The following is a 13,627-nucleotide window of genomic DNA, read 5'->3' on the forward strand; positions in this document are numbered from 1 at the left end:
ATCGTGCAACAAAATGACGCTGCGGTCCACTGGACAGACTAGAATGACCATGTGTTTTGCGATTCGGTTCAATTAAACGGCCTGTGCATTTTATGAAACGTGATGCTATGTATGAAAATTTTACTACAGCGATAGGTTCTGCGGGATTTCGCCTAGCTGTTTAAAACGTACGACATTGTGAATGTCTCCGATTTCAGCCGCGCTCATTGGGCACCCGGCTCGCATAAGACGCGGCGTTAAAAGTACATCCTGCGCGCTTCTAAAGTGCGACGAATTCGAAACACGTCAACCGAGGACAAGACTATGTAGGTGCAATTTCGATTGCGTCACCGAACCGCGTTAATGGAGTTTAGATATCGCGCACGATCACATGAAGAGCCGTCAATAGAACCAGCTCATGCAACGCAGTCTCCTCGATGTTATTGTTTTTCTATAAGAATACCAGTGACCTGTTCGGAAAACAGTATGTACATGGTTCGTACGGATGCCGTTTTGTTTTCAGGGAATTGTTTACGACTATAGGAGGGGTAGCATTGGAACGTTACTTCACATATCTGCTTTGAGAGAGACAGAGAAGAGACCATATCAAGGTTTCGCCTGGTTGGCTAACACACACGTGCGGAAAGGGAAATGAGGAAAGAAAGATAAGAAAGAGAGAAGGACAGTTATTATGCACAGAACCTCAGACTAATGTTCCTCACGTATATGTACCCTCACGTTGGTTTTTGGGCTGCACAAAAGGGAACCTTTTCCCCACACCACAATAACAACCTCGCCCACTAATACTCATTGTTCACTCACAGGCGCTCGTCTAGACCGGTTGCTTCCAAAAAGCGCATTATCGCAATGACATTCCCCGAAACGTCAACAGATTGTTGTGATCTGTAAAGCAGGTCAGCGACAAAAGTCAGAAATAGACATGCTGACGCTCTGGATCCATACACTATATATATTCCTTGTTCACAACGGCAAGTGGGTCACCGGCTACAGCCGGAAATAAAGAAACTGACAAGTCGAAGAAACATATACTGTTGTGGTCGCGCCAATCAGTAATGTGACCATGATAACTTCGTCGTTTGCATGAAAGTGCGCTAATTACGGAAGCACTTCGATATCTGTAGACACCGGGCACTGACCAGATGGCGTGGCGGCTGCTTCAGCTTCCTACAAGCTTTCCCGAAGCCAGCCGCTTCGACTGTATACGACGAAAATGAGATGCCATTCTGAACAGCAACATGCCCGCGTCAGTTTCGTGCCTTGCTCGAACTCGATAAGCGAAGCCTTGCTCGATTCACGGCATCGTTCGAAGCCATACGACCGCGACTTTACTATATATATTCAGAACGTGAAAACGGTTGCCTCGACATGAACGATGGCTAGACGGAATGGTGAACACGCAACGTCTCCTACAAGATTACGATTCCTCCGCTCGCTATCAGGCGCCGCTGTCGGTATATGGAAATCCTGTGCGCCCTGTTCCTTGTACACGTATATACCGTATACACTTCCTTCAAGTAGAAGCCACGCGTCCGGTAAATGTCGACCTGATCAGAATGCGTACTTCCGTAGCAAATTATGAGGGAGCTCATATACGAACTCCACGGTCAGTATATGTACAGGCAGGTACGTAACCCACGCGTTCGCGCCAGGAAGTGAACGCGCGCGACGCGTGTCGGTGTAATTGCTCCACGGCGGTCTGGCGCGATCTAAAGAGACAACACCCCGTGGAGTGCGCCGATTGCGCGGCGTCCGGCGTTAGCGTACACGCGTCTGCGCTGGCGTAAGGGAGCGTCTCCCCGACGCATTACTCATTGCGCCTATTTCCATCGCCTGCGCCTACGCAGCAGCGTAGCGTCTGTGGCGACTATGTATACGTTGGCTCGTAAAAGAACTGTGCAGCGCTGTGGATAGCAGGAGTAGTACGTGGCGTCAGCCAATAGTGGGAGCGGTCGTATGACAGGGAAACAAGTTGCTTCGCCCGGCGTACAAATCTGAAACCACTAAGTCAGAAAGTAAGTTAGTAAGTATATAAATAAATAAATATAGAGAGGGAAAAAAGGAAAAGAAAGAGAAGCTAGCTAGCAGCGATCGTGACCGGAGCGCACTTGAGGCCTTGCGGTGCATGACTCTCGGGTTGCGCCGGAACTTGCGTGATTTCGGAATGCAGAGGCATCTACACCGGCTAGACTTTTTTTTTTTTTTTTTTTTTTGCAGCAGCAGCAGCAAAGCGGGTAATGCCTGGTTGCGCCTTCCATCTTATGCTGAACGCATTGCTATGCGTGGATCTACGCTCTCTGGATTCTGTTTGCCTCCTCTCACGCGAAGTCAAATCGTCAACTCCTTCTTTAGTGCTGTATCAGTCTTCCCTAACTCGAATACGCATCGGTAGCGTAGAATGGAATTTCCGAATCCCACAGTGATAGACTAGAAATAGTGCAGAAAATTTGAAGGACGCTTAAGCTTCGCCTTCAAGAGTGGAACGCGATAGCATTGAAAGATCCTTGACTGTTTCTCACACTTCCCGGCAACTGCAGCTTATGTCACCGTAATGTTTACCGGGAAACGCTGGACGTGAACACTATATGCACGAAGGTGCGCTTTCTGGCAGAAACGCGGCCTCTTTCGCGGGCCGGCCTTCTTTTATTGTTTGCACCTTTAATATTTCAGCCTGAGAATATTTAGCATAAAAGGCATGCTCTGTCGGTGTTTTGTTTCATGAGAATCGTTTGTGGGCTGTCACTCTCAAAATTCCGAGAAATAACTTTGTAAAGAATGCAAGACAAAGTGTGAGCAACTTAGGTGGTAAAATATATTTGGAGGGCCTGCGTGGTCGGGGATGATTTTTTCGGCCGCGGGCGGCAATGCCGACGCCGACACCGGATTTTCTGCGACACGAGGCCCTAAGCGATATCGCGTTGAAACGTTTGTAGCGATTTACCGCCGTCGTTTTTGAGCTGGCATTGGATGCTCTTGTAGTGCCTGCACTTTTTCCTCACTACCGTCCCTTACCTGATGAGGTATTCGCGCAGTCCTTCTGTTTTGCAGCGAAGCTGTTAAGGGCTCAGTCTCCGATGGTCGTGTCCGCCTGTAGAAAAAAAATAACTACGCAGATGTACGCCGGCACTTGCACTCGGAGCACGTATAACATACTTTAATACATGCACAAATATATTTAAAGAGGTGCCGAACAACGCAGCAGCAGCAGCAGCCCTGACAAACCCCGAAGGCACAGGCAAGAAAGAAATGCTTGATGGAATATCGCTATTTGTATGCTAGCACACGCATCGGTCGCGCGCGATGCCACCCGATTGTCGGAGCGTAGCCATGACGCTTTTACCTTCAAAACGAAGACAGCCTCACATTGCCCCTTCTAGTGCACTGTGCCGTTGGAGCCGATTGCTACGGTGCTTCACTGCCGGCAAGCCATAAGGAGCAATCACCTTGCCGTCTCTGAATATTATTCTTACGTTCGCTGAACCTTTTCTTCAGGACTAGAGAGCATTGTAAAGCTCAAGTAGCACTCATAAGACATTTGTTCTTAAGCGTGTCTCTTCTTACGTAATGATGACTAAACTCTTTTCAGAGATGAAAAGTATGCAGATTCAACACATGTGCTGAAACCTCTGAGAATTGGAGCTTTCGTGAAGTTGTTACTTAAATACTATAAAAAATGTCGCAGTTTCACCCGAAAGGCGAAGCATCAATTGCGATAGCAAATTAGTAGAGAGCTATACGGAGTAAGGATAGTAGTTTTATCAACTGTATAAACTTGCACATGCAGCAGCACCAGCAACGCGCAGAACTGTTGTCGACGCCGTCAGCGTTTTGCCCGCGTTCGCACCGAACGCGCGCGGCGTTGGTGACTGTTGCCGGTGCCTCTGGGGGCGGCTCGGAGGTTTTCGACGAGATCAGAATGGGAAACTCGCCTCGCAACGTTTTTATATAAATACGCATTTGGTGCCGCAGCTAAACGTCGCCTCCCCTCGCTCCCTCCCGTCCCCCCACGGCCTTTCGCCCGACGGAAGAAGCCGCGTTTGCTCTCTATATATGGTGATTGTAAAGGAGGAAAGAGACGCTTAATTCTTCAGCCCTTCAGGGAGCACGGCGCAGAACGCGCGTTTGCTCGCCGACGTGCGTTCGCTCCCCGCGAAAGCGCGCGTCCCTCGCGCCTTTTCACTCGCACATACAGCGTCCGGGGCGCGGCGACGCTTTCATCGCCGTTGACGTCATACGGAACCTCACGGCGACGGCGATGGCGACGGCAACGGCGACGCCGACAGCAGAAATCCGCTTTGGAGTGTCCATATAATTGCTGTCACAATAAAACTCATTGGCCGTATATGCTGTATGTACGAGTGAAAGCGCGCGAGGGACGTGCGCTTTCACGGGGAGCGAACGCACAGCGGAGAGCAAACGCGACTTCTTCCGTCGCGCGAAAGGCCCTGGGGGGACTGGAGGGAGGGAGGGGAGCAGCACCAGCAACGCGCAGAACTGTTGTCGACGATGGCGGCGTTTTTCCCGCGTTCGCACCGAACGCGCGCGGCGTTGGTGACGTGTTTATGAATAACGTGCCAACCTTTCCCGTACACCCTATGGCGGTGTACCGTAGCGATCATAAGGAGATGGTCCCTGTGGTCACTAAATAAATGAAAATCATCGGATTATATATATTTCTCATTTCTTAATAGTTCAAATAACCAATTACACCATCACATCTTAATAGTCATTATTGGAAATACATAATTCCCACCATGGTACAGCTTCGCTGGTCTTCCATCTCCACCCCAGTGGAAGGGCTGACAGTTTTTTGTATAAGCTCCTTCACGGAAACCGGAACTGCGCTGAGCTACTTAATTATGTCGCGCTTCGGATTTCGCAGAAGGTGATAAGGAAGCACAGACCATTCTTCGGCGTTGGTTGTCAAAGCAAACAATTTCTGATGTGTATCGAATTCAAAATCTGTATAATACCTATTTCGCTGATCTTGATATTTTTCATCGGTCGCTTTCGTCGTTCTGTTCGCTGCTTCATACTGTCATGTGCTAGTTTTTCTCGGTGTATATACGTGCTCTCTTTCGCCGTGTGTTTTAGTAGATGTTAAGCTATTCAGCCGCTTATTTTTCTCGTACATTTAATGCGCTTTAGTGCTTTACATTTACATGCATTTACTTTAATCGTCTCTCTTTTCGTTATTCACTTTCCCTTATGTTTGCATCTGCAGCTTTACAGTTTTTTTTTTTCATTGACCTCCCTCCATGAAAACGGGAGGTGACTACTTCAGGACGTCAATAAAGTTTACTACCTACCTACCTATTGCACTCGCTCACTAACCTTCTGGTCATTTTCGGTTTACCTTACCTATGTCGATGGACTTACTGGCTTTCTCCGTCTTTATGTTGTGAATTCACCTTGACCTTAGTTGATAGTAAACTTACTTTTCGTAGTTGTCTTTTTATATTCCATATTTTCTTTCCTATATTTGCATATGTAATTATCTTTAATCCGTGCGCCAGTACTTAAACCTTAGGATTGTTCCTGGACACGCTAAGTAAGCGATGGATTGATTGATCGATTGATTGGATGATTGATTATTAAGTCTACAAAAAATAAAATACAGTCCTCCTTGCGGCCGACTATCCCAAAATCCCAAACACGACTCGGAAAATAAAGAAAAAGAAACTAAAATAATAGTGTGCGACTATAAATTGAGTTAACGTCTCTCTTGAATGACCCCTTATATAATAAGATTACTGTAGGGATATCCGGCGCAGCGTCTTCGAGCGCCGGCATTAGTGCGTTGAAGCCAGCAAGAGAATGACGAGCGACGGACAAAAAGACCTTAAACAAGCAAGCAAGCAAGCAAGCAAAAACACCGAAACCAACCAGCCTGAATAGCTTGGCTCCCATGGTATCAGAGATGATGGCACAGGACAAAGTGCGCACGGGGGGCAATAGGAAGCGCTACCCTTTACGTGTGCACAACGTCAACAACCAGACGTCCTTGCTTCGCAAGACTCTGGCGATCGAAAGGAAGAATATGAAGAAAGTATTGTTTTATGAAGATTGCGTTTGTGCCTCATGCCTGCATATATGTATATATATATATATATATATATATATATATATATATATATATAAAGACACTACAGGGTGGGATGAAAAGGGGATATTCCCCGAAACTTCCTTCCTGCTTTTTCATCGGTAAAGCCAACTTCGTACAATGCCTTAATTCAACGGAAAATGGAATTCGCTGCATCTGTAAATGGGATCCGCATTATACGAAACGCTTATACGTGTTCACTTAGACGGTATTCAGAATGAAAGCGCTCTTTATTTTTAACAATTACGTCCGGTACAGCCAGAGTGACGTCTATAAAAAAAAACATATTTGAGAAATGCCCGTCATGTAGGTGGCGTTTTGGCGTTGTTCTGTTTCACAAAATGTACTTCCACAATTCCTTTCTCTGCGCGCCAACCTCTTATGGGCCTCCGACTTGCGCTTCACACCGCACGGACCACTGTCACAAACTTGGAATTTCAGAGGGTTGTGTACTAGAATCTTGTGCAGAGTCTAATTCCCAGGCCCTTCAAAAGAATAGAACCCCTTTACCGGCGCGGTTGTTGCGATCGAAGACAGCGCAAAATTTCGCTCGGCCACTGCCGCCGACATCACCCCAGGCTTCACATTACTTAACATCGCTTCTTTCTGCGTTTTTGTTCTTTGTTTATTCTACCGCTCTTACCGACTTCTCTGTGTAGTACACCATTGCTTTACTGAGGGTATACAATGAAATAAAATAGTGTAACGATGCTATTACAATTCTCGTCCTTTTCCCGCTTCGCCAGTGTTCCGAATGGCGCTTCGCCCACGTTGTAGCCAGGATCGCGGCCGTTCTGAAGCGGCGGATGCTAAGAAAAGAATACATAATCGAACAAAAGGAATCACAAAACATTATACGCCGGCACAGAACTCTTTCATAAGGTGCCGGCACCATCAAGGGCTGGTTTTGTGTGTGACGTCACGACTGAGGTAAGCACACTCTGACCAGTGTAAATCGTCGTTTCGATGGTATTAATCGAAAGTGCGCCCGTAAATATTTAATGTAATTTTTATCATTATGATGGTTTATCCTATTTTATGTCCACTTCAGGATGAACATCTCTCCCGGCAATCTCTAATTGCTCCATTATTTTATTTAAATTTTTCTGCGAGACATGTCAGTTTTCAATTCGTGTCTTAATTATGTATTTCGGCGTGCCTGACAAAAGTGTCCCGGGAGAAGAATGTACGACACAAATTTTCTTGGGCTGCACTTCTGCGCAGTAGTGCAAAAAAAAAAAAAGAAAATTGTCTTTCAACTAAACATACTGCTGCTTAATTATTCGGTTCCTTCATATAAACAGCTGCACCTTATGACGAGGGGCAGTCAGGTTGCGCCTCTTATTGCAGTTGGGATTTGTTTTAAAGATGCTAATGATGCGGTGGCAATTAATTAAAAGACTCCTCGCAAGCGTCTGTAAACGAGTTTATGGAACCACACTTTGCTTGCACCAGAATACAGGTAACCTCACGGGGAGATATCTTACTTGAATTTCTCATGTGAGATTATACGCGTACAAAAGAGAAAAAAAAAAGGGGGGGGAGGGGTACATGCGAGTGAGTTAAGCGTGTAACTCTGACGGAGCTACAGACGAAAATCGCTCTTTAGTTTCTTTTTCCTGCTGCGTTCAGTTTCAAATCAGTAAGGGGAGCTGAAACTAGGGAGCGTTAAAAGAAGATGGCGTAGTATATATATACCTGCAGGCGTTTTCTTAAGGCAACGTTGCGAAAGATATGTCTCAGGAAAGGGTAAAACGAGCTTAAAGTCGAATGGAAAACGAAAACCGAGAACGCTCCCTCTATTATGGCGACGGGAAAAAAAAAAAAACTCGGAGGTGATCTGCATTTACGAAATGCCAGAATGTATAAGACGAGTCTCGTCATGCAGTTGGATGTGGATGAAGAAAGTCTGCTCGCTGCGAGACACCTTATACTATGTGGGCGTGCTTTGATGCAACACTCTGCTTTCGCATTCAGGTGTACTCGAAGAAACCGTGCGGTGTCATTTCCCTGCGCATTTACTCTGCCATTTCGACGGACGACACTGTTTTCGAAGTCGCGACGGTGGCAGCGAGAATACGCGACTGCGGTTGCCGTCGTGCTTTTGGGACGAGTGAAATATGCCTGCTCCGCGAGTCGAATTTGAAACTGGCAGCTATTCGCTGCTGCTTGCGTGACTCTTGGTTTGATTTGCTTTGGTCTGGTGGTCTGCAGCTCACTGTCACGCGTATTTGTTTGCTCGTTGGGTTTGGGTTTCTTCTTTATTACTGTAAATATATGTGGGCTTTTTTTCTCACTATGCATTTGTACTCAACATGAGCGAAAACGAGAGAAAAAGCTTCTTGCGCTGCAGGCCAAGTCGTCCTCAGATAATAATAAAAAAAAGTAGAAGAAGAAGAAGAAGAAGAAGAAAGTTTTTAATGTCATGTGGGGCCAACAAAGGGTTGAAGTTCGCGATCGAGAATATGTTTTCACGATCGACAAACAGGCTCGTCGCTCGTTCGAGGGGAGCGAATTCTTTGGAAAGTTGGCTCTCGCTGGCAACCAGAATAGCAACACAATAACTAGGTGGTCGACGTTCGTTTCGGAGACGTCGTATGCAGCCCCCTCAGCTATTGCGGTGAAACGGTAGATACAGGGTAGCGCTTTAGAAAGTTAATTACACTTCGGAAAGGGAGAAGACATCCAGCCTGGCTATGACGGTTTGCTTATTATTATTATTATTATTATTATTATTATTATTATTATTATTATTATTATTATTATTATTATTATTATTATTATTATTATTATTATTATTATGAAGTAGAGGAATCTGTGCCGACATTTTCAGGGAACGGCAGTTCCTTTTTACTCGGTTAAAATAGTAACACTAATAAAGAAACAAAAGAACATTACGTAAATTGTCGAATTAGTTAGGAACTGAAATGTAAGAAAATCTAGCGACGCAATACTGGAAGGTCTTCCACGAAAAGTTGTTGTTGTATACGCAGTAGCAGCAGCAGCAGTAGTTGTAGTAGTAGTGGTGGTAGTAGTAGTTAGTAGTAGTAGTAGTTAGTACTAGTAGTTGTAGTAGTAGTAGTTAGTACTAGCAGTTGTAGTAGTAGTAGTAGTAGTAGTAGTAGTAGTAGTAGTAGTAGTATAGTAGTAGTAGTAGTAGTATGTGTAGTAGTTGTTGTCGGTTGTATTTGTCGCGCTAGCCCATTTCACATGCCGTCGCACCCGGAGCCTTCGTGCGTATACGCTCTGTATATCGGCACGTTCTCGCTTCCTTGCGAGTGTCGCATACCCTCCTTCTTGTCCTGCGGTGTCGCTCTATAAGAAGAAGGCTGCAGCCGCAGCAATGGCCGTTGTTTGCCTTCGCCTGAGAACGCAACCAGGTGGCGGCTGTGTGTGTCTCCGCCGTCTTGCGGGCAGCTCCTCGAGAGACGAGTGGTCCCAGTGTGTGCGCAACTGGCGCTTATGACGTCCGCGCGATGGAAGAAGCGAAAGGAAGGGTCCCCGCCGCCTAAGTGCTTCTGTCCACCTTCCCCCTTGCAACCTCCTTCTAACTGCTGACTACTTCCTTACGTAAATACGGGGCTCCCGCTCTCTTTCCCTTCGAGTGTTCTGACAAAGGAAGGCGGGGCTTCGAGTGGCTAAGAGACGATGAGAGGAGCTCGCCAAGCGGAAAGATATGGGCTTGCGCCTGGACGAAAGAGATGACGCTTCCGTTACTTCCTTTCGTTTTTTTTTCGTATTTTTTTTCCGTGGTTCTTGTTTTCTTTTTTTTTTTCTCATTTTTTATTGCAGCCTCGTGCTTCCAGAAAACAGACGTACCGTCTTGAAACGCGTACTCTCGTTTGTGGGCTTTCTTCTTCTTCTTTTGCTAATCATTTGGTGGCTTGCAGTGTCACAATGCCGCCGCAGGAGTTGTCCCAGCTGCTTCTGCGGCGAAAGCAGAGAATAGTGCTGCCTCTGTCTTTCTCTTGAGAATAACTGGGAAAGAAAAAAAATTAAGTTGCACTCTCGTGATACAACGAGAAGCGGATGATAACGATGCAGCGCTCTCTAAAATGGCGAAGGCAGTGCTCTATCCTGGCATTTTTTTCTGCGTGAATAAACAATGTTGATTCTCCTTTGGCCTTGTAAGATGGTAAGCTATTTTTTCGAGTCTTCGCGTGCTCAATAATTTGACTACGGTTTTTCCTAAAGGAGCTTCGAGAGTGACTTTACAAGCCGGAGGTGGGAAGGCTTTTGTTGATTATGTAGCTCCCGCAGTACGCATGCGCCTCAGCGCCTCATTGCACACTTCTCAGTGTTATCGAAGTCACTCAGTGCATTTTACAGTAACTAATCTAGCACATACTATAGTGCACGATAACTAACCGGTGAATTCAACTTTAACTAATATTTTACGCGGTGTCACACAGATTTATGCATCTGCAGTGTTACGGCACGGCGCTCCATGCATCGTAAGTATTTATTTGGGCAGTCTGCATGTAAATTCTGTGGACTGTATTTATGTTAAGTCAATAGGCTGTCGTTGATAGTCTACTGCCCATTATACGGCCTTGCAGATTATGACGACTAGTGCCTGTTGCGACTGTGAAGGCAATGAGTTTCAACTTCGACAGTCAACAAAACGTTTTATCCAATTGAAACTTCGTCATCTTTCAAAGCATCTGCGTAGACTGAATGTACGCTAACAGCGCCTGAGAATATTAATCTCACCAGGCGCTGACGCAAACAGGTAAGGTGGGAAGGCAAAGCAGAAAGGCAAGGCAGAAAGGCAAGGCAGAAAGGCAAGGCAAGACACCTTTATTAAGGTCCTGAAGAACCAGCCATTGGAGCCCCAGAGAGGACCCCTGGATAGCTGTTGGCTAATCCCATGTTGGAGCCGGGAGGCCATCCATGCCTCTCTGCTCTCTCACGGGCACTCTGCACAGCCTTGGACTGGTCTTCCTGTTTAGTGCTCGTGATGGCCTTCTGCCAGTCCTCGCTGTTGTTGAAGTCATGCAACACAGGGCACTGCCAGAGAATGTGGGCTAAAGTACATAATCCGGACAATGAGGATCTATCTCTGTGTGGAGTCTACTCAGGAAGCCTCTGGATGGGTACGAACCCGTCTAAAGCATCCTGAGCGTACGGGAAGCACATTCACAGATTCATCAATGAAACGAAAAAAAAAATGTAGAAAAGAAAACCACGTCACGTGGTTGCGCATGATACGCCAAGTATTAAGATCGTCGCACGAGTATCCGGGTCCGACTTCAGCACGTTTGCAACACCGAAAGGAGAGGGAAAGCAAAAGCAGCAGCTTCGTTGGTCAGAGGTGAATTAATGAATGAACGAAACTTTATTTAGATGTTTACAATGTTTTCTATCTTGCTTGGTTTAGCACGATGCGGAAAAAATAGTTATTTCTTGAAACAGCTTAAACTACAGGGCCCGTCAACGCCGGACAGGGGACCTTGTGTGCTAGCCCTTACGCCAGGTGCTTAATTTTACAGTAATGAGCGCGCCATCTAGTATCAAAGGGTCAGTTTCGGCCAGGTCTTATTGGGGGTTTGCGAGCGAACGTTGGGTTCGCGTGAACACATGGACTCCACTTGATTCGCGAGTTGATCATACACCCAGACGGCCGGAGTTTAGCGGCGTGTGAGACAGGAGTCGTCCGATTTACAAGAAGTGCTTTGTAAATGCTATGTCTATAGATTTCGCGCTTTAACTGCAATTCTTACTTTCAGTTATTTTGTGTATAAGTGCATTTATGCTGCCTCAGTTGTAATTCCCAACTGTGCAATCTGATGTTTGATTGCGCGCTGTCGCGCCGAGGTTACGTATGGTGCCACAGGCACACTCAAGATACAACACTGTAGTTTTTCGCCTGCTGTCCCATTCACTTGTGAAGAGTGATATAAAGTTTCATTCATTCAATCATTCATTCAGGTACTTAGTCGGGTACATCTCATGCAACATTGGAATGTTGTAATCGGGAGCCCTAGTATGTTAGCAGGGCCCCGTAGCGGCAGTGGTATCTTGATGAACGGGCGTTAAGCTTCGTGGCTTTCTTTCTTAGCTTCCTTCCGGCCATCGCTCGCTTTGTTTAGTTTACTGCGCGGTTGAGTTCGTGAGCGTCGCCCTGGATAATCGTTGGGTTCCGTTACAAACCATCATCTTTGGTGCGTTGCCCGTTGCGTTGATGCCGCAAGGCCCGCGCTGATGTTGTTGCAGGAAGGCCCAGAGAGGACAAGTGACGTACGCGCGGCACCGCGACCTTTGATACGCGGATCTAGCGGCAGCAGCGCGCCCACGCACGAACACTGAGTAATCACCTGACGCGCGCTGTCTTCGCATAATTTCTGGCATGACGTCATCGCTCCGGCGGATCCGACCCGTGTTAGGTAATATTATACTGCGCAGCGCATAATCTTGATTGCCGCTAAAACGTTCCCGTTCGCGACGCAGGCGACTGCGTTGTAGAGCAGCAAAAAACTCAGTCATGAAAATAGGAAATCAAGAAAAAGATGTAGTAACAACAACTTGATTTTGGCGAGTTGGTTCATCTTGATGTTCTTCTTGGTTCACCTTGACAAACACAACAGCGCTCTTCCTTGCTTGCTTGCTTGATCCTCATCCGTGTTGTGTTTGCTTTCGATTCTTGTCCTCGTCTTCTTCGCACTGCTTTAAGTGATACTAAAGAGAAAGAAAGCGAAAGTGAATCTCATGAACGCTTTTTAAAACTTCATTTATATTTTAGTTTGAACATACTGAGGTCGAGTAGCACAAGCAGGTGAAGTTTCAGGTGAACGTATCGTTCATGCGTTGAAAGTAGCACTACAGAGGGATCGCTGGGCTGTATTGCTCAGTCGCGCTTCAGTTATTATCAAAATGGCCACTCTATAAACGGACACGAAGTTACTTCTTTTTCTTCGTAAACATATGTTAAATACGAACGTTAAGGTATAAGCTGGTGCTTGTACGTGTTTGAATAACAAAAAAAAAAAAAAAAACGTCACTTGATCTTTCCGGGAGCGGAAGCTTTGTACATGCCAGAAAAGATGCAAGAACAAAACGTTGGTGGCGACGCCTTTCTAATGTTTCCGCACCAGCACGCCATAACGTCACGGATTTTGATAGCCTTTGCTTAAGCCTAGTTTTTTTTTCTTTTTTTTATCGCTGGAGGCAGACAAGGTTTCATTCTAAATGGAGATTGAAGGTAGAAAGATTTCGGAAGCTTTCCGGTGTGAAAACCACATAAACTTTCTTTTTGTAATCAGTGCCATACGATCAAAATAGCATTTTGGCATTAGCACTAACTCGCCCAGCTGTCCCCGTACTTTTCGAATGCCCTAACTGTCTTTACTGATTTTATGTCGGCCTTTAGTCTCCTTATCGACCCTTTTCCCGTCGCTCGACCCGTGGGCGCTGCCATGTTTGATCACGTGGTGACGCGTCCGTTGCTTGCCTCAGCTACCTATGTTGCCTCCGTGTTTACAATGCAAGCGCGTGACGCCGGTGCGGCGCATCAAACCTCCGTTTCGA

The 13,627-nt window shown here is 46.2% G+C and overlaps 1 protein-coding gene across 9 annotated transcripts in view; it reads left to right on the forward strand.

Annotated features, from left to right (window-relative positions):
* LOC119446083 (rap1 GTPase-activating protein 1-like) overlaps window positions 1–13,627 on the forward strand; it is a 254,894-nt gene that overhangs the window by 74,127 nt on the left and 167,140 nt on the right. For 2 of the 9 annotated variants that reach the window (XM_049663881.1, XM_049663885.1), the window contains exon 3: window positions 10,513–10,554. The exons of the other annotated variants lie outside the window; for them this stretch is intronic. The gene's annotated coding sequence lies outside the window, so the exon portion shown is untranslated. The remainder of the gene's footprint in view (window positions 1–10,512; window positions 10,555–13,627) is intronic. 9 annotated transcript variants of the gene reach the window in all.

Source organism: Dermacentor silvarum, chromosome 3 (assembly GCF_013339745.2).
Source record: "Dermacentor silvarum isolate Dsil-2018 chromosome 3, BIME_Dsil_1.4, whole genome shotgun sequence".
Lineage (NCBI taxonomy): Eukaryota > Metazoa > Arthropoda > Arachnida > Ixodida > Ixodidae > Dermacentor > Dermacentor silvarum.